A 22,514-nucleotide genomic window follows, 5' to 3' on the forward strand; every position below is an offset into this window, starting at 1 on the left:
GCACCTATCATATAATATTGTATATTATAGTTACCTTTGTATGAGTCATATCTTTCTTCTGAGCTGCAGCTTCCATGAAGACAGGAAGCTAAACTTTCTATCTCCCGCATTGCCTAATACAGTATGCTGCACAAAGCAGGTGCTTCATAAATCTTAAAGAAATGAATTCTTCGAGGATCAGGTCAAGTGCTACCATTTGATGAACCTTTCCCAGATACCCAAAATCAACATTCTTTCCAACCTTACGAAGATATGTATATGTATATGTATGCGTGATGTGTGTGTATATACATACATACATGCATATATACATGTGTGTATATAAGTATATACATTTATGTATGTGTATGTATATATATATATATATATATATAGTATGTGTGTATGTGTTAGTACTTTGTAACCCACCTATTTTCTTTTTGTACCCTATTGTATTTTGCACCATAACTTGTGTAATCATAATACATTTGCATGTTACATTATTCTTACTATATTTTACACTCTTTATACACAAAGTTGTCTAAATTATTTTTGTAGCTTTCTACTTCTGCCATCACCACAGTGCTCTGCACATAGTAGGTACTTAATACATGATTGTCGAATTGAATTGTTGAACAAAGTTTAGGAATCATTTATATATAAAACTAAATTATGTTACTTTGTTGGAACAAACCAACCTTTGTATTAGCACTTGCTTAAACAAGGCCATGTTTCTATGACTATGAAAAGTTATGCTATTCACCACAGGTAATGGCATAAAGCTTTTTAAGATCAGCAAGATGCAAAGGGCACATTCAAATAAGAGCTGTATATACTCCCTGTACAGTGCATTATAATGAAAAGATTTCACTTGAAGTCTAGAGAAGGTGAAAATTATGTATTCTACAGGAAGTTCAAACTCACCATAGTAAGCATGGATAGGAATCATGCTACTCCTCTAGACATAGAGAGTAAAAAGGAAAAAGCAACATTAAGTATTATATGGTACTCCGAATGTAAACTTATCCATAACAAAACAAAATAAACACAACTACTACAGAGACTTGCCTTGTTTTTCTCTATAGTTGGACAAAGGAATCTCAGAGCATATCCATATTTAACAAATAATTGTGCTTTAAGAGGAAAAAAATGTTTTTAATTTAAAGTTAAATGTAATGTGTGTAACCATCAATACTTCAAAGCAGTAGAATGGATCTGCAAATTACAACCTTTCTGTTTAAGGGGAGAAAATACTTTCTGTCTACATTTGGAGAAAATCATATGTCAAGTACAAGGCTATTCAATTTATACGTGCATAAAGAATACAAATTTGGGACTTTTCTATACTGGAACTGAAGAAAATGTTAATAATGAAAGTTGTTGGGATTAAAAAAAGGTTGTAGTCAACTCTCTAAGACTATAAATTTCAGACAAAGTGTCAATCTCCAGGGGTGAAGGGAGTTTCCTTACTGTGAGTTCTCTATACCAATGAAATCAACTATTTCAATCGAGTTGTGACACTTTATTACAAATCATACATCTAAAAGCATAGCTTTCTGAATTTCAAAAATACATGCTTCCATACATTTCCAACAGGACATCTTTTTCAATGTTACTTCTGTGCTTTTGAAAAGGCAGTTTTTACTGGGGTTATCAAAACAGCTTTATCATTTTCTTACCTTTTCTTGCAAGTATTTCCTTTTGCTCAGCATCAGTTTCTTGGTATCATACTATTACAGCATCAGTAATATTGGCAGAGATTTAAGAGCACTTTAGTTGTTTAGCCCAAAGTTTTAGATTTATCAGTAAGCTATTCCCTAAGAGGTATTTAATAGCTAAACTAGAAGAACAAAGGAGCTCCTTTTCCTCACTAAGGATTTCTATTTCTGCCTTCTGACCTACCATGGCAGAACATTTACCCAAATAATGTTCTACCTCTCTTAGTTCAATAATTCTAAGACAATTGGTTGAGCAGTTGCATACTAAATTACTTTGCAAATAATTTGATTTGAAATTTAATTTCTTTTTGGCTGGCTGAATTCTAATTATTTTAGGGTAAATGAAAAACAAAATCGAACAAACATTTACTCCCATTTCTCTCTCTTCAATTTATGAATAGATCTGAGGGATTTGTTGCTGAAATCTACAATATCTAACAGACCAAATGATGTCATTCATATTTTGATGGCGTAAAATTAATCAAGTATTGCACACCCAGCAGATCTTTATTTAAACACAAAGATTAATAGCCCTTCTTCTATTGTTGCAGGAATCATGTTTAAACAGGACTTTCAGCATAATGGATTTATTAGAAAATCATAAAGGTTAGCTATCAAGTAGTTTTCTCCTATGTTCCTGAAGATTGGACAAATAAGCATGTGATACAACATAAACAAATAAACAAAGCTCAAAGCAAGTAAGAGTTTCATTTATTTCTAAGTACATTTTAGGTTATGTATTTCCTTTTTAGCAAAAGTATAAAACAAGCCAACAGAACTGGTTTGTGACTGCAAATCTTTTACCTATTATTTAAGCCTTAAAAGGTTCCTATATAAGATACATTTATAGTAATTTCCTCAAGAAGAAATGAACATAAGAATGGCTTTGTAAGACATCAATGGCTACAATTTTCTTCCCCAAAAGCAATTTTTTAGTTTTCTCTGCACTAAGGCTATATCTATATGATATCCTCATCTATAACTCTTACTATATAAAATGAAAAAGTTGGCCTCAATGATTTCTGAGATCACCTGCAGCTCTAACAGTCTATGATTCTGTGATCCAACCCAAAAGTCAGTTGGAAAATTGGTGAAAACAAGTTGCTTGATACAGTATAAGACCTAAAAACCGGTTGAATTTTTTTTTCATCCAGATCTGGATTTAACATCTATCTAGACCCAGATTGGGTCTATATAGAAATCAAATAATAGTCTTCAAGTATATCAAGTTATATTATAAAAGAATTTTACATTTATTCATTGTATTTCTACTATAATGATAAGACTAAGGAGAATAGGCTAGCCTTACCAGAAAAAAATATTAAATATAAGGTAGTCTGTTTGCCTTCTTTTTCAAGGGAGGGGAAAGTGCTTAATTTATATGTTATATTCTAGTGCCTTATGGAAACAAACTGAGAAACAATTAAGGCGGTCAGTATCCACTAGACTAGTATTTACTTGAAGCATTTTTTTACAAGTTTGGGGAAAAAACCTAACAATTCAATTTCACAAGCATTTATTAAGTACCTACTATGTATAAGGCATTATGCTGAGTGTTGAGGATACACTGAGAAAAATGAAAAATGAACTTACTTCATTATTTTTAAGCCAAACCTGTAATTTTGGACCAGACTTGTAGAGAACTCCCAGTGAAGAAAGCTCTCCACCAATACAGACTAAGCACCTACTTTGTAATTTATAGTTCCCTAGGGGCAAAGCTGACTTCTTCCTCCTCACACCCTGCTTCTTCAACCTTAGGTTCTCTCATTTTCCCTGGATTCTGAACATTCTTGGAAAGTTGAGGTGGCACAGTGAAAAGGCTCTGGATTCAGAGGCAGAAGACCTGGGTTTGAAACCTGACCCTGCTGTTCATCAACCTTGTGACCTAGCTAAGTTACTTCTCTCTGGGCTTCATTTCCTTCCAGTACACAATGAGGAGGCTGGGCTACATGATCTTTGAGGTCCCTTGGAGTTTTAGACCTAGGATACTATGATGGATCCCCAGTCCTGTCTACCTCATACCCACCCATAGAGCAAAGGACATCAAGCTGAGGCTGTGGAGTACAGGGCACCCACAATTTAATTCAACAAATCTTTCTTAAGCACCTATTATATACAAGGCACTGTACTAGGCATTGGGGATACAAAGATGAAAACTAACTGTTCTTTCCCCTAAGGAGCTTCCATTCTATTGGAGGAATATGCACAAATACATAAATACAAGATAATTTGAATAGAGAGGGAGGCCTGATAACTGACAGATCAGAAAAAGGGTTAGGAGAAGGTACCAGAGCTAATCCTTGAAGTGAACTAGGGATTGTAAGAGGTAAAGAGAGAAGGATGGTGTGGAGGGCAGAGTCAAAATGGTGGGATGAAGGGTCTCGACTGCCAAACTTTCCCCAAAACCTCTCCTACAATACAAGCACAGGAAATGACAAATCAAATTTTGAGCAGAAAAGTCAACAGAAAGTCAGAGTGAGTCATTGTTCTAGCCCAGGGAAGTTGGATAAGTCTGCAGACACTGGGATAGAGGTTAAATAACAATGAAGCGGCACCAGAAGTGAGCCTTGGAGGTAGCAGCTACAGCACAGAGGGAGCACCAGGCTTGCTCAACAGTCAGGGTTAGTTAGGCTATTGAATACCTGGTCAGAAAGAGATTCTAGGGGATCCTCAAGCTAGGACTAGGCACAAAATCTGGCACCATTTGGTAGCTCCAAATTACCCAGGATAAGGTTGGGATTCTAGGGTGGAGAGGAGCAGTCACAGTCATAAAGAAACAGGGGCACTATCTGCATAAGGACCAGATTGCAGAGCCAGAAGGCAGTGACTAGACCTTTCCCCAATATACTTCCAAAATACTTTGGAAGCATCAAACACCTACAGGCCCCAGATCAAGCTACAGAAACTCAGACCAACATCCTCCCCAGGGGTGAGCTGAACCTGACTTTAACATCAAGTTCAGAATTAAGAAATAGGCTGAAAAAATGAGCAAACAACAACAAAAAATAACCTGATCATGAAAAGCTCTGATGACAGAGAAACTCAAGATACAAACTCAGAAGAAGACAACTTGGAAACATCTACAAGTAAAGTCTCAAAGAAAAATAAATTGAACATGAGCCAAACAAGAATTCCGAGAGAGGCAAAACAGTTTTTAAGAGTAAAAAATCAAATGACAGTAGTAGAAGAAAAATTGGGAAAAGAAATGTGAGCAATATAATAAAATTATGAAAAAAGATTAACAGATTGGTAAAAGAGGTACAAAACTTCACTAAAGAAAATAACCCCTTAAAAACTGGTTGTTAAAAAAGAAGCTAATGATTCCATGTGACATCAAGAAATAATAGGACAAAGTCAATAAACTGAAAAAAAATTACAGAAAATCCAAAATATCTCATCAGAAAAACAAGTGACCTAGAAAATAGACTGAGGAGAGATAATTTAAGAATTACTGTACTACCTCAAAGCTATGATCAACAGTCTAAACATCAGTTTTTCAAGAAATTAACAAAGAAAACTCCACATATCATAGAACCAAAAGGCAAAGTTGAAACTGAAGAAAAAAATCTACCAACCACCTCCTGAAAGAGATTCCAAAATGAAAACTCCCAAGACTATTATAGACAAATTCCAGATCTCCCAGGTCAAAGAGAAAATATCAAAAGCAGCCAGAAAAAAAAATTCAAATATGGTAGAGCCACAGTGAGGATCACACAAGATTTATAAGCTACTGCTATAAAGAAGTGGAGGACTTGAAATATGATATTCTCAAAGGCAAAGGAGCTAGGATTACAACCAAGTATAACCTTCCCAGTAAAAATGAGTATAATCCTTTAGGTGGACTATGGACATTTAATGAAAAAGAGGATTTTCTAGCATTCCTGATGAAAAGATCAGAGCTAAATAGAAAATCTGACATTTAAACACAAAACTCAAGAGAAGCATAAAAAGGTAAACACTAAATGAGGGAAATCATAAAGGAACTTAATAAGGTTAAATTATCTACATTCCTATATGGGAAGATGATATAAATAACTCCTAATAACTTTATCATTATCAAGGCAGTTAGATAGAATATACTTAGAGAGCATGGCTGTGAGTCTATTATGTTGGGGTAATCTCAAACAAAGAATGGAAGGGTGAGAAAGAGGGATGCACTGAGCAAAGGAGGAAGAGGAAGAATGGGAAAATTTATGTCACATATAAAGATACACAAAGAAGTGTTTTTACAATGGAGGGAAGTACAGGGTGAGAGGAGCAAGCAATACTTGAACCTCACTCTCATCTGCGGTGATTCAAAGAGGGAAGAACAGAGAGAGAGAGAAAGAGACAGAGAGACAGATTCATTTTACTCAAAAGGGAAGTAATAGGGAAAGGGAGGATGTAACTAAAGGAAGGGTGGATTAGGGAAGGAAGTGTTCAAAACTAAACAGATTTTTGATGAGGGGAGAAGGTAAAAAAAAAGAGAAGGGTAAATAAAAGAGAATAGGATAATAGGAAATACATGGTTAGCCACTGTTAACTGTGAATGTGAATAGGATAAACTCACTTATAAAACAGAAGAGGATAGCGGAATGGATTAGAAACCAGAATGCAATATGTTGTTTACAAAAAAACCCAAAACATATCTGAAACTGAAAGACACAGAAAGAATTCTTTTTAAAAACTAGCTTATCCCCTTTAATTGTTTGGTCTGAATCCAGGAGTCACTGACCACTAAAGACACTGATATACAGGGTTAATATAAGGGGCTATAGCAGAATCTATTACGCTTCAGCTGAAGTAAAAAAGGCAGGAATAACAATTATGATTTCAGACAAAGCAAAAGCAAAAATAGATATATTAAAAGAGACAATCAGAGAATAATGTTGTGTATTATAGAGATAAAAGAGCCTTGCAAAGGAACTAAAGAAGAAAATGGAGTGCTGTGTTTGAAGACAGTAAGGCCTTAAAAGGGAAAAATGCAACAAAAATACAACAAGAATTCCTAGAAGAGTTACAAAAAGAGATTTTTTTAGAGTAAAAGATTATTTTAAAAATCAAATAAGAATGGTAGATGAAAATTGAGAAAAAGAAATGAGAGCAATGTAAGAAAATTATGAAAAGAGAATTTAATAGTTTGATAAAAGGGGCATAAAAATACTGAGGAAAAGAACACCATGAAGAACAGGCTTGGCCAAATGGCAAAAGAGATACAAAATCTCACTAAAGAAAAGAACTCCTTAAAAAGCAGAATTGGCCAAATAGAAAAAAGAGGTTATAAAAACTCATATAAAAAATAATTCCTCAAAAACTAGAATCAGTCCAGTGGAAGCTAATGACTGTATGAGACATCAAGAAGCAACAAAACAAAGTCAAAAGAATAAAAAAATAGAAATACCTTATTGGAAAAACAACTGACCCGGAAAATAATTTGAGGGAGCCATGATTTTGAAAAGCCATGGTTTTAAAAAGAGCCTAGACATAATATTTCAAGAAATTGTGAAGGAAAATTCCCCAATATCTTAAAACCAAAGGCAAAATAGAAATTTAAGGAATCCACCAATCACCTCCAGAGATTCTAAAAAAAATGTAAAACATCAAGATTAATAGAAGAAATAGATTATTAAAATAACTAATATCAAAAAAAGAAATTGAACAAACAGTAAATGAGCTCCCAAAGAAAATCCAGGATCAAATTAATTTAGAAGTGAAGTTTTATCAAACATTAAGAGAAAAGTTAATTCTACTATTAAATAAATGTTTTGGAAAAATAGAAACATAAAAGACCTTTCCAATCTTTTTCTGTGATAAAAAATATAGTCTTGTATCAGGGAGAGATGAAGCAAAGAAAACTATAGGCATATCCTTAATGATGCAAAATTTTAAAATAAAATATTAGCAAAGAGTCTACAACAACATGTTAAGAAGATTACACACTGTTACCAGATTAGAATAATACCAGTAACGTAATGTTAGTTTCACATAGGGAAGACAATAAATATAATCAATTAAATTAAAAGGCAAATAATTATATCAATTGATGCTGAAAGGCTTTTGACAAAATCAAAATCTGTGTTTTTAAAAGAAAAAACATTACAAAGCACAGAAATAAATGGACTTTTCTTGTTATAGTAAATAATATCCATCTATAATATTATGCATAGCATTATAACATTTTTATAATGAATATTACAATGTAATAGAGAAAAATTGGAGACTTTTCCCTAAAATTAGAATAGTGCAAAGATGTTCACTACTATTTAACAAAGTCAAATCAATAAGCATTTATTAGTTACCTCTCATGGTCCAGGCATTGTGTGAAGCACTAAAGATACAAAGAAAAGACAAAAAAATCAGTCCCTATTCTCAAGGAGCTCACAGCCTAAATAGGTAAACTGGCACATTAGGGGTGTGTGTGTGTGTGTGTGTGTGTGTGTGTGTCTATGATAAAATGGAGATAATCTTCATAATAGTGCTCAAAATGCTAGCACAGAAAGCAAAACGGAAGCAATAAGCATAGGCAAAGAGGAGTCAAAGTTACCACTTTTTTCCAGATGATGCATTTTATTTATAAAACTGTGGAGTCAAATAAAATTAATTGAAAAAATAAATTTATCAAAGTTAGAGTATATAAAATAAATGACTAAGAAGCTTATAAAATATTTGGAAGTCTACAAAGATACACCCAGGAATTATATTAACCCAATTACAAATCACTCTTTTCAGAAATAAAAACAGATCTAAATAATTGAAATATTAATTGTTCATGGGCAAGCCAAATCAATAAAATAAAAATGACAATACTACTTAAATCAACTTGCTTATTTGGTGCCACATCAAATGATCTCACACCCTTAAGATCAGCAAAGATGACAAAAGAGGAAAATGACTAATGTTAGAAGGACTTTGGGTAAATAGACACACTGATGCACCATTGATGAAGCTGTGAATTGACACAGTCATTTGAGAAAACAATTTGGAATTATGACCATAAAGTGATTTAACTGAGAATATTCTTTTACCAAATGATACTACTGCTATACGTAAAGCAGTGAGATCAAAGAAAGAGGAAAAAGACCTATAAGTACATACACACGCACACACGCACACACGCGCACACACACACATTCTTTTTGTAGGAGAAAAAACTGGAATCTAGGGTGGTGGCCACCTATTAGGTAATGGCAAAATAAATTATGGTATATGAATGGAATGAAATTATGCCATAAGAAATAACAAAATAGACAATTTCAGAGGAAACTAGGAAGACCTCTATGAACTGATGGAGAGTAAAGTGAGCAGAACTAGGAGAACAATTTACTCAATAACACTGTTACAAGGAAAAACAACTTTAAAAGAATTTAAAACTCTGATCAATGCAATGACAAACTGTAATTCCAAGTGAAGTACTCTACCTCCTGCCAGAGAAGGGATGGACTTAAAATACAGAATTAAAAAAATACATTTTTGGACATGGCCAATATGGGAATTTGTTTTGTATAATTCTTTATGTTTGTTATGTGGGTTTTCTTTTTCTTTTTCTTGTTCCTTGAAAGGGTGTGTGTGTGTGTGTGTGTGTGTGTGTGTGTGTGTGTGTGTAAGAAAGAGACACAGAGACAGAAACAGAGAGACTGAGAAACACAGAGAGAAATAAATAAAATAAATTCTGATTAATTGGTAAAATAATAAAATTAAATTTTTGGGAAAATATCTCCAATATCACCGCCATGCAGATCTTTATTGTTGTCATCTGTCAAACTTCAAATCTCTCTCTTTTATCAGAGAGTTGCTATTTGGCACAGCCAGTTTGCAAGTCTTTCAAATTATAGTCAGTCATCTCTTCTAGGATCTCTAATTGTGCTAATGTTCTAATCAATCTACCCCAAGATTAAAAAACAACATAGAAGAAGGTCTCTAGTATATTGGAAAGATTTATGAAAAGACAGATGCTAAAATTACACAGGAATAAAATACATAGAAGGGTACTGATTTTATCAATAGAAGGTATATCCATATTGGGGAAATCATAGATCCATAAGAATATCAAGGAGAATTATATATATATATATATATATATATATATATATATATATATATATATATATATATATATCTGAATGCCAATGACCTCAAGTTCTCAAACTCCAAACTTTAGGAGTCTCCACTATGCCTTAACAAGTGGTTACAAAGGAATATTATATTAATAATTGTGTTTCCAGAGAAGAGAGGAAAATTCCTCATGCATGATTTCTTCCTTTGGTGAGCCTCTGAAATCTTACAATGGAACTTTAAAAAAAAATGTGATTAAAATCAATAGAACACATCATTTGCAGATACTGGTGACCAAGAAAAGGTAATATGTCTCTGGCAGATTATTACTAGATTACACCATTTCACTGACAAGTTCAAGATTTTAAGGGTAACAAAGAAACATATATTGTTTCTTTGGGGGAACCAATGAATATTTTCTACCCTCAATTAAAGGGAAACTATCATTTACTTTTTCAAGATAAGGATTAAAACTATGTTTTGCAGTAACTGCTACAGCCAAAACTAAATTTTTTTTATATTTTCAAAAAGAAAAAAGGGGGTTGATTTTCCTTATTAAAATTAAGCTGAGCCCCATTTTCACTTAACAACCAAGTACTGAGACACTCAATGATGTCCTTATATGTTGTGTTTACAGACAGCAGCACACCTCAAGAGAGGTGGTAGTTGGTTACTTCTGAGCAGGCATCTAAACATGAAATTGTTTGTCCATCTGCAACACACCAAGAATAAATAACTTTTTTTTTAATTTCCTAGAACCTCAGAGCTGAAAGGAAACTTAGAGGTCATCTATTACAACTTTCCTTCACCCTAACCTGAGGGCATCCCTGAGAGAAAATAATCTAGCCTTCATTGAAAACATTTCCAGTAACAAGGGGTTCACTGTGCACCAAAGCAGCTCAGTCCGCTATTGGACAATCTAGTTAACTAGGAATTTCTTCCTCATATTGAGCCAAAATCTGCCTCTTTATGACTTAAAACAATCCATTGATTGACATTCTGCCTTCTGAAGTCAAGAAAAGTAACTCTATTCTTTCACAAGAGAATTACTTATATATGGAGGGAGCTATTAGAGTATCTACTCCAGGGTAAATATGCCCAAGTCCTTGAAGTCTTTTAGTTCCTCTACTTTTTTTGGACATATTGTAATTTGTTGATGTATTTCCTGGTCAAATTGAATACAATACTTCAGCAAAGTTCTAACCAGATCAGAAGACTGCAGGACTTACCATCTCCCTAGTCCTAGACTTTATGCTTCTATTAGTGTAACCTAAGACCAACTGAGCTTTGGGAGTTTTTGCTGCTGTTGTTGCTTGTTTTTGTTTTGCTACTTTAGCACACACTTGACTAATATTCTACTCTCAGTCCAATGGGGCAAAAAACCACAAAATGATGTTTTCGCAGCTTGAGCATCCTGTACTTTCTATAATTTTTTTTTGAACTCAAGTGCAGGAAGATTTCACATTTACTCTTATTAAATTTCATTTTATTAGATTTATTCTAGGTTATCAAAACCTTTTTTGGATCCCAATTCTCTCATCCAACATATTAGCTATCTTTATAATGTTTGTGTTATCCAAGAATTTCATAAGTCTGACATCTAAGCCTTCACTGAAGCCATCAATATAAATGCTGAAGAGGAGCATGGACAGATCTCTGGGGCATTCTACTTGTCATCTCCCTTCCCAGCTGATATCCATCCATTAATCATCAATCTCAGATCTGATTATTCAACCAGTTCTGAAAGCCACCTAATTGTACTATAATCTAACCTACATTGTTTCCTCTTGTCCACTATTACACGATAAGGTAACTTGCTAAATACTCAGGTGAAAGCATTTCTAAGGCATTTCCCTGGTATATCTAGTAATCCTGTCAAAAAATGTTTCCTAATGAGGAAATTATAAACTTCTAAATGGTATTTCAAATAAAAGATTTAATATTTCACAATGTAATTTTAACCCAAATACTTTATTAAATCTAGGTTGGTTCTATTGGAGCTGAACAAATCAAAATGGAACAGAAAGTCAGCCACAGTTGTCTCAACTGAGCTCTTTCACTCCCATCGGGCTTTTACCTATAGCTGGCTAAACAGTACAAATGGAAACTTATGGGAATGATGGTTCCTACACAGCATGGTGAATTATCCAACTATAGTGGAAACATCCCTTAGGCAGACTGGGGTAGCTGAATGAATCAATCCCAGAGATTCACGCTTGATTGGAAATCAGAGATCAATGAGACTTTAGTGACTTTCCATCACTAAAATGGGAGAAGAATAAGGGAAGCAAAATTAATCACATTGAAATGGATTAATCTCAACATCTCACCCTAGGCACTATACCTATACATAGGGTAACTGTCATCCTGTCAACAGTAGAGCCTATTTAGGGAAGCCTAGGCCCAAGAGATAGGCCTACTTCAAGCATGGATAAATGACAGTAGAATGTAGTATATGATCTACTCATGTGCTTTTTACACACAAAATACACTTTTTTATTGACTTGAAAGTACCTCATGTTCTTAGCTTTTGCTCATAAATAAATTTCTGAGTACAAAGTGAGTACTCTTCTCATTACTTAATAGTTACAATTCACAGACTGCTTATCAGAGTTCCTCAGCACTTAGATTCTAAAAATTGTGATTGGGTCAAGAGGCAAGTGGTCTGAAGGTAGTATATATCAAGGACCATGAAATGAAGAGATCAGAAAACAGTGACCAAAGGCTAATAAGAAAATATCACCAACAAAACCTTTCTACTTTTCAATTTTGCCCAGTGTCTTGAGACAATGAGGGTACTGAATGGAGTATCAGGATTACTGTGGAAACCTGCATTCTTCAGCTTCCCCCAATTCAAGGAAAAAGGGGGTAAAGTAAACAGAGTAGGAAGAAATAAATGTATGCATGCACCTCTCACCACCTTCTCCCTCTTCAATGAAGATACTTTACAGTATTATATGACTTCTCCATTTATAGGGCTTTTCTGACCTTCAATATCCTTGTCTATATAATGAAGGGAGTAGATTAGATAATCTTTAAAGATAGTTTTCAAGACCTAAAGTTCTATTATTCTAACATATTTATCCAGGAATAATGAAATAAAAATAACTCTTGACTTCCCTCTTTTCTCCCAGGTCATATCATCACCATGTCTTCTCTGTCTCAAAATAGTTCAACAATTTAGTTCTGGCTAACTCTGAATTCCCAACCCTAACCCTTTCAATATACACATAGCTAATCATCAATCCTAGATAACCTAGACCACATGATTTTCTACTCCAGTTCCTGAACTATTACTATAGAATGTAACTACAGAAAATCACCTGTCTTGACTGGGGCCACTACAAAGTCATATTGCCAGATTACTTCTGCTGCTCTGTGTGATGTTTATTCCTTTTTTCATTACAGCTAGTCAGAAGCAAACCCTGCCTTCTTATCACCTTTTCAGCTAATAAACACTAATATCAAGGCCACCCAATAAAGATTCCATAATCAGCTTTACTCCTCTACACTTCAAAATTTCTTTATATATTCACTCATACTCTCATGTTTTCTTTTCTTCCTGTAACAGAGGAAGAGATGTATTCTTGTTTTTACTGGAATTGGCCTTTTGCATATTCCCTTGTTGCATGTGATAAAGCAGGAAGAGAAATGGATTTAAAATCAGATGACCAGGGTTATAAATTCAGCTCTGATACTTAATGACTCTGAGCCTCAGTTTCTCCAACTGTAAAATTAGGATAGCATTATCTACAGTACCTCATAGTGTTGTTGTGAGGCAAATACTTTGTCAACTATCAAATAAATGTATTATTACTGTTGTTATTATCATTATTATCCCTTCCTGCCCATCCAAACCCTTTGGTCATCAATCATCTACTCTCTTACATCTTAATCTCTCTGGATTCACTAAGTCTCTCTCCTCTCCTTACAAACATGCTCATGTCTCCTCAACCAAAAGAGAGGAAAAAGCTTTCCTTGAATCTGTTAATACGTTACTTTCTTAAACTACTACATCATCTTTCCTTTCCATTTTACTGCCAAACTTCTTAAAAGAGTGATTCGCTACCTGACTCCTTGCAGTCAGATTTCTATTGCCATCAGTCCCCTGAAGATACTCTTAAAAGCATCCATAACTTGCTAGTTTTCAAATTCAACTACTTTTATCATTTTACATATATTCTGCTGGTCACTTCCCTCATTATTTTAACTCAAATTATTTGGCCTCTGTAACACTAAACCATGCTGGTTATCCTCACACCTCTCCTATTGCTCCTGTTCCCTTCATTTCTCTTTTTCTTCCCAGTCTCATAAGTCTCCCCCAAAGATTTGTCCTCAATTCTTTTTTCTCCTTTCACTACTCTCTCTTCCTTGGCAATCTCATCTATTTTTATAGCTTCAGCTATTATGATCTCTATGTAGAATGCTTCCTAATCTACAATCTTCTGTCCTGGCTTCTTTCTCAAGCTAAAGATCCTCGCTTCCAAATGCCTGCCTGCCTACCACGCATTAAACCATGAGTTCCTTAAGAACAGGGACTACTTTTTGTATACCCAGAGCTTACCATGGTATCCAGAACATAGGATGTACTCAACAAACAGTTGTTGACTGTTTGTTGACTGACCGTCCTGGATATCTCACCAATATCTCAAACTCAAGATGACCAAAACTGAACACATTTCCCCAAAAAACCTGCTCCCTTTCCTGACTTCACTATTTCTTCTCATGGAATCACCACCGTTCCTCATCTAGACATTTCATTAACATTGATTCTCTTAGACCCTCTGTATAATTTATGAACAGAATCATGTTTCGATACTTCAGCATAATACATAGGAATATTCTATCCACTAATACAAATAAAAATACACCCACACCCTTCTCATATTGTTTGATTCTTGTCCACATTACCTACAGATCTGTCACTAAAGATAAATCCAACATACTTAGAAGTTCCCACGCTTCCATGTCTTGTCATTTTCTGGATACTAATGAAACACTTGGCCTATCCATCTATTATCCCATTCCTATTGTATCATTTTCTGATCATATATATCTTGAATTATATCACTCATACCAGATTTTCCTGTATGTTAATACTCATGCTTAAGACCCATATGGTTCTGAATGAGACCTAGCATTAAGGCAGCCTTAGATATGATGATGCTACTCTGACTTCATATTCTTCTTCTGGAAACTGAGCTTTTTTTGTTATTTTGTATGACCACACCCTTACTTTGTATCAAGTTTCAGCAATTATGTTCTTGTTTTTTCTTGTATAAAGGGTTTTCTTATACAGATTCCCTCTTAACCTTAGTCAGTCCTTGCTTGGTACCTCAATTCCTCCTGCACTGGATTCCTTTGTTAGTTATCTCCCACCCTCAAGCTTCTCACTTGTTTGAAACTTTAACCCTAAAACTCAGTATACGTGGTGGGGTCCCAGTTACCTAATGCCCAATCTGTGTGACACCAACCACCTACCTGCTTAGACTTCTGCCTATTGCCTGATGCCAGACCCATTTGATACTGTGACAGAATTAATATTTATCAGCCATTTCCTTGATACACCTTCTTTCCTTGCACCCACAATATGGGGAGGCCCTTTCTCTTTCCCCAATCTTAGGCATTAGCTTTCCCTAAAAGGAAATAATGACCAGATTGGCCCCAGATTCCCTAACATGACTGGCTGGGCCACTAAAGGCATAAAAAGTCCCAGTAATGGACATGGTAGATTTCTAAGTTCACGTGAATCCCCTTATCCTACCTTGCAGGCCAGACATTTCTACATGAAAAAGAAGGGGGCCTTATCCAAAGAAGCTAAATCCCATTGCATCGTTGCTGCATGTCCTTGCTGTGTTAGGGCAAAGTAAACCTCCTTTTGTTAGATATTCAATGACTTACAACCAACCGCTTACCTCTTAACCAGAGCCATGGTGATAACTCATCATACTATTAGTCTCTCATCTTTTCATGAATATACAACCTCCCTGTCTCTCTAAGAATATAAATGGGAGATTCTCTGTCACTTTGGAGAGTAGCCTTGACCTGCCTTATGAGTTTCAGGCTACTAGCATCTTCAACTGTCTATTTATGGGATGTTATAGGGAGAATTTCTTTTTTGTGCATGGTTGCACTGGATAGCCATTAAGTACCTTTCAACTCTCAAATTCTGGGACACTATGATCTCTGACTGAATCTACTAGCACCTCACACTTATGACCTATCAATTCAGTCTCTACAACATCTCTCACATCTACAATGGCCACAGTATTCTCACTTCTAGCTCATTACTATATACTTAACCACAACGGTGGTATGTGGGAGAGAGTCCTTGGGGAGAGAGTCTTTGGGGCAACAGTCCTTCTGATCCTATTCCGAACTCTAGCATTTTAAGTCATCTAGTCAAGTTCCCTCATTTTATAGATGGTGAAAATGGACTCCATTCCTAAGCCGAATCCCTAGGGGTGATGATAACCTCCCTGAATTCAATCATCAATGATTAACATATGCCTTTTCATAATAACCCCCATCTCAGGGATTTCTGAAGCCCATCTTATCATTATTTAAATTCTATGCTCCATCCTCCACTGTTTATTCTTGTATTCCCAAGCCCCTCAATCCAACCTTTGGCCCCCTCAGTGTTTCACTTTAAAGACACCTAACCCTTCCACTATGCTCTCTGGAATTCCTGATCCATGGATAACAAGCTTACTTTCATCTTACAACTTTTTCCTTTCTCATTTCTTCCATTTTATTGCATTGACTAAAACCTGGTTCCCTCCTGGTGACACTGCTTACCTAGCTACCTTTTTCATCACCGATTACACTTTCATTGATACTTCCCCATTACCACCTCCTATCCTCACTCACCAGTTATAGTAGAGAGTTAGAATAGTCCTTGCTCCCCATTGCCATTTATAGGCTATTCTCTGCCACCTTCATTAAATCACCTTCCACCCTTTGAAGTTTATTCAAGCAATACTTATTAAACAATCAAGATTTTGGTAGCTGTTATCTACTGGCCACCAAGACACTCTCCTTCCTCAACAAGCTTAGCACCCCCCTCACAATCTCTCTCCTCCCCAGCTCCTACCCTTATACTATATACATACATACACACATATATATGCATATATAGTATGTTTATGAAGATATAGAAAATGCCTCTAACAACCTAACCTCCCAGTTCCTCAACTCACTTATTTCACAAGACTGCTTTCTCCACTCCACCTCTGCTATGCACAGAGATGGTCATACTTTTAATCTTGCCATCACTCATAGTTGTTCCACTTATATTTCATGAACTTTGATCATAATCCATTGTCACTATACCTCACCCTCTCTGTCTGACAAACCCTCCTATCCCAGTTCTTCATCCTTATCATGACCTCCAGTCTCTCTACCTGTCAGGTTTTTTCCCAGGCCATCATCCCTGTTCCTGCTACCTTCTCTTCCCTTCCCCTTCTTTATCCTTTGGTTAACTAGCTCAATTCTACACTCTCTTTTTCTCTCTGAGTTTCTTGTCCCTCTTATCTTATTACCATTCTTGTGTGCCAAGCCTCAGCTTTGGATTTGTCCCATCATCTGCCACCTTCACTCCTGATCACATACTGCTGAATAAAGCTGAAGAAAATCATGAAAGCATCCTGGCTGGGTCCATTACAATTTTCTATTACACAATCTTATACAAGCCCTCACTGAGACAAGGCAATCCTTTCATACTTGCCTAACCTATTTATCATCTCACTCACCACAATAGCTTTTCCCAAATCTTTTCATCCCTCCTTAAAATTCCCATGGCCCTCCCTCTCCCCACCCTCTCATCTGAGAACTTTATCTCACATTTTACTGAAAAAATTGAAGCCATTGGCAGAGAGTTCCTTCTCTCCTCTTCCTCATCTCATATCACTCAGGTATCTTCTATCACTTTCTCCTCCTTCATTCCTGTGTCTCATAAATAGGTGGCCCTTTTCTTTACCAAGGTAAACCCTTCTACATACTATATAAGTAATCCCATTTCATCCCATCTTCTCCAGCGGAGTGCTCCCTCCATCATTCCCACCCTTTCACTAGTCTTTAACCTCTATTTGTCAACTGGCTGCTTTCCCACTGTTTACAAACATGCCCATGTCTCTCCCATCCTTAAAAAAAACCCTATCATCCAGTATCTCTTCCCTAAATTTCTTCCACAAAATCCACAATGCCTCCACTTACTTTCTTCTTAACTTTCTGTAGTCTGGCTTCTGACTTCATCGTTCAGCAGAAACCACTGCATCCAAAGTTGCCAGTGATTTTTTAATTGCCAAATCTAACAGCCTTTCTCATTTAGCATCCTTCTGACATCTCTGTAGCCTTTGGCATTATTAACTCCTTATTGAAACTCTTATCTATAGGTTTTTGTGACCCTGATTTTGCCTAGAATTTTGCTCTCTGTCATTCTGCTCTTTCTCATTATCCTTTGCTGCATCTTCATCCAGGTCACACCGACTAACCACAGGTGTCCCCTAAGGCTCTATCTTGGGCTGTCTTCCATTCTCCCTCTGTACTATTTTGCCCAGTGATCTATCAACTCTTTGCTTGATTCTGATATGAGACAAAACCATTTTTCTGCCTTTTTATCATAGCACAGGAAAATCAAAAGAGTTTTATTTTAAAAAAAAAAAGAATTCTAGAAGGGAAAAGCATTTACATAGTACCTATAAAGTGACAGGCACTGTACTAAGCTATTTCCAAATATTATCTAATTTGGGGCTTATGACAACCCTGTGAGGTAGGTGCTCTTATTAATAAATCCATTTTACAATTAACGAAATTGAAGATAATGAGTTAAGTGGCTTGCCCAGCATTACACAATTAGTAAGGCCAAATTTGAACTCAGGTCTTCCTGACTCCAGGCTCAGCACTTAGTCCTCTGTACCACCTGGCTTGTCTCTAGGCTGAAGAGATCCATAATCATCCATGAATCCATTTGAAGTCTCTGGATTTTGCTATAAAAGGGAAAATATACTATTACAAATCCAGTAAGTCCAAGAAAAGAGACCCAAATAACTCACAACAAGGGAGTCAAGCATCTGTGTCTCTCATCCCACAAGAATATTCTACTCCAAGACTCCGTCTAGGACCTCTTCTTTTCCCTCTCTATACTATTACAATTATAAATCTCAGCAACTTCCATGGATTCAATTTTCATCTCTGTGCTGGTGATTCTCAGATCCTCATAGATCCCAGATTTCTCTCCTAACTGCCAGTCTTGCATTGCCAAACCTATTAAAGACCTCAAACTGGATATCACATAGAAATCTTAAAAACTTAACATGTCCAAAATGGAACTCATTATCTTTGCCCATCCTCCAAACCCTCCCTCCTTCCTCACTTTCTTATTGCTTTCAAGGGTACCACCATTCCACTACGCATTCTCTCTTAACCCCTATATCCAACCTACTGGCAAGTCCTGTTGATTCTATCTTTGTAACATCTCTTGTATATGCTCCTTCTCTCCTGGGACACTGCCACTGCTCTGGTGCAGGCATGAATCTCATGAGGCACCTCAAGTCTCAACTACTTCAAATAGCCTGCTAATTTATGTCCTTGCCACAAGCCTCTCCTCACTCTAGTCCCATCTTCTCAGCTTCCTAAGAGGCCTTCCTAAAATGTAGGTTTGACCCTCTCTCTCTCTCTCTCTCTCTCTCTCTCTCTCTCTCTCTCTCTCTCTCTCTCTCACACACACACACACACACACACACACACACACACACACTCACTCAATAAACTCTAGTCACTCCTTATTACCTCCAGGATCGAACATAAAATCCTCTATTTGGCTTTTAAAGCCCTTCATAACCTGGCCCCTTCCTATTTTTCCATTCTTCTTTCACCTTGTTGTTGTTCAGTCATTTTTCATTCATGTCCAAGTCTTTGTGACCCCATTTGGGTTTTTTTTGGCAAAGATATTGGAGTGGTTTGACATTTCCTTCTTTAGCTCATGGTAACAGATGAAGAAACTAAGGTAAACACAATCAAGTAGCTTGCCTAGGGTCACACAGGTAGTGATTGTCTGGGGTCAGATTTGAACTCAGGAAAATGAGTCTTTCTGACTCCAGGCCTGGCACTCCGTGTGCCCTCTAGCTGCCCCTTATGCCTTACTCTCATCCATGTACTCTATAAGCCAACGTCACTGGTCTCCTTCCTGTTCCTCACACAGGGCACTCCATCTACTGACTCTGTTCATTTCCACTGCTTATTTTCAGTGCTTTGCATGCTCTCCCCTCCTCATCACTGGCTCCTGGCTTCCCTGACTTCCTTCAGGTCCCTGTTAAAATCCCACTTTCTGCAAGAAGACTTAACTGATCCCCTAATACCAGTGCCTATCCTCTAAGATTATCTCAAATTTATTCTGTATAAATTTTGTTTATTGAGAGTTGCTTGCACATTGTCTCTCTCTAATGGGAGCTCCTTGACAGCATGGATGTTGTTTATGTCTTTTTTTGTATCCTCAAAGCTTGGCACAGTGCCTGGCACACAGCAGGTGTTTAAGAAATGCATTCTTGACTTGACTGGTTGATTTGCAAACCACACTGAAGGTCAAAAAGTTATGTTTTGAACCCAGATATTGGGACTCTAAATCCAATGCTCTTTTCAAGGCAACATATTGTTCTAACATACCCCCTCCAAATGACTCAAGAAAGATTAAACACTTGGAATCCATCCTGTATAGAAGAATATAGCCCCAACCTACCCTAGCCCTATCCCCACCAGAACCACTCTTCTCATCTGTGCAAGTGGCTCTATACCTACATGGCACGGAAAAACTGGAAAGATGACTGCAGAATCAACCTGAGAAAAGAAGGTATTCAATAATTATTTACTCTAGAAGATTGCCTATGACACCATTTCCTGTGCCGTAGGGAACCCTGTGGTTTGCATGATAGAAACAGGAATTCCTGGAAAAAAAAATATTGTTAGTAGCAATATTTTTCCTACTAAAATATGAAGTCATATATAAATCAAAAACATGTGGTAATTTTAGTCTAAAAATCAACTTAATTTCTTTTATTTAGCTATCAGATTTTCTTGAAGACATTTCCCTTTTCTAGGAAGTTTTTCAGTCCCCTAGAATTCTCCCAAAGGGCAGTTATAATTCTTCAATATATTTTAAGCCTAAAAGTGTACTGTGGTCAAACAAAAAATTTGGGAAACATTAGTCTAGAGATCTCTTTTTGAACTGCCACCATTTTTCATACCTCATAGCTTCTGGTTACTAGAAATCCTTTCTACCTCACAACCATTCCTATTATAAGCTTGAGCCCACTGATACATACAAAAGGAGAATGTGGACCCCTTTAAGAGTGAATGTTTTGTACTGACTGTTCTCACTAAATCCATTTTGCCACAAGTTAATTGAGGCTACTGGAAAATTATCAATCAAATAATTTAGTGGGGTTACAATTCATAAGCAATAATAGTTAAAAATCCAGCCCTTCAGGGTTACCCCTAGGACCATGAAAGAGAGTAGGTAAGATGTCATCCACCCTTTGGTAAACCATTCTGACAATTTGAGTGGAAGCTGGAGAAGTAGCCCTAGAGGGAGTACTACGTGTGAGAAGAACTTGAGTGTCACACAAATGTGACCTAGTAATACTATCTTTCCAATGAATAGCTCTTCTGAAGTTTGAATATTTTGGGTGTTAGGAAACGTATAATCACTTAGCACAGTGCCTGGCACATAGTAGGTGCTTAACGTTGATTAATTAATTGATTTAAAAAATAATTTATGGGGGTTTAAAATGTGTTTTAAGAAGCTAGAAGTTGATATATGTATCATCTACTAAGCTATATAACAGCTACTAAGGAAAAATATCTCCCTTCTCAGTGGAGGAAGCCATTTGGAAGTAAGTGCCATGTAACATCCTCATTCATTCAATACACATTTCTTAAGTTTCTGTGATTTGCAATGTACACCAGTGGTAGGCACTGAAGGAGAAATGAGGATAAATGAACACAATCTCTACCAATGAAGTTCAGTTGTTGTTCAGTTGTATCCAACTTTCTGTGACCCCATTTGGGATTTTCTTGGCAAAGATACTGGAGTAGTTTGCCATTTCCTTCTCTAGTTCATTTTATAGATGAGGAAACTGAGGCAAATAGGGTTAAGTGACTTAGGTGTAGTAAGTGTCTGAGGCTGGATTTGAACTCAGAAAGATGAGTCTTCCTGACTCCAGGCCTTGCACTGTCCACTGAGCCACCTAGCTGCCCCTACTCATGAAGTACTTATAGCCTAATGGGGGAGACAAGACAACTACACAAATAACTATAATGCAAATTAGATTATGATAATCACATTGAAAGATGAGAAGGCCAAAGGCAAAACTCTGGCAAATATCTAAAGTTTTAGGGGAAGAAGTAGCAAGAGAAATCATGGAAGGCAACAGAGGAAAGCTCCCTCTTGACTGGAGGAAGAGATAACAAAAGTCCAACATGAATCAGCTCCAGGTTTCCTGGGCAGAGATCCGTGTGATACGCCTTCATTCTCTTTTAACTTTACGTTCCAACATGACAGTACAACTTGCGGCATCTCTGCCCCTTTGACGACAAATATTTGTTAATAAGTCATGTAATAAGCTTTGGTGACAGTAGATTCACATTAACAGGATCCTTGAAAGATCTATGGATTCTCCTTTCTTCAGGTTAATAAATGAATTTCTCATGGATTGAGAACTCTGAGGAAGCCACCAACATTAATTTAGAAGCCAGAAGTAAACACAATTTGGAGAAGACAGCCTTAGTGAA

General features: G+C 36.3%; 1 protein-coding gene across 3 annotated transcripts in view; it reads right to left on the reverse strand.

Annotated features, from left to right (window-relative positions):
* The window catches only part of STK33 (serine/threonine kinase 33), a 243,699-nt gene that overhangs the window by 163,362 nt on the left and 57,823 nt on the right, over positions 1 to 22,514 (reverse strand). The gene's annotated exons all lie outside the window — the stretch shown is intronic.

The sequence above is a fragment of the Phascolarctos cinereus genome, unplaced genomic scaffold (assembly GCF_003287225.1).
Source record: "Phascolarctos cinereus isolate Bilbo 61053 unplaced genomic scaffold, phaCin_HiC Scaffold_9;HRSCAF=440, whole genome shotgun sequence".
Taxonomy (NCBI): domain Eukaryota; kingdom Metazoa; phylum Chordata; class Mammalia; order Diprotodontia; family Phascolarctidae; genus Phascolarctos; species Phascolarctos cinereus.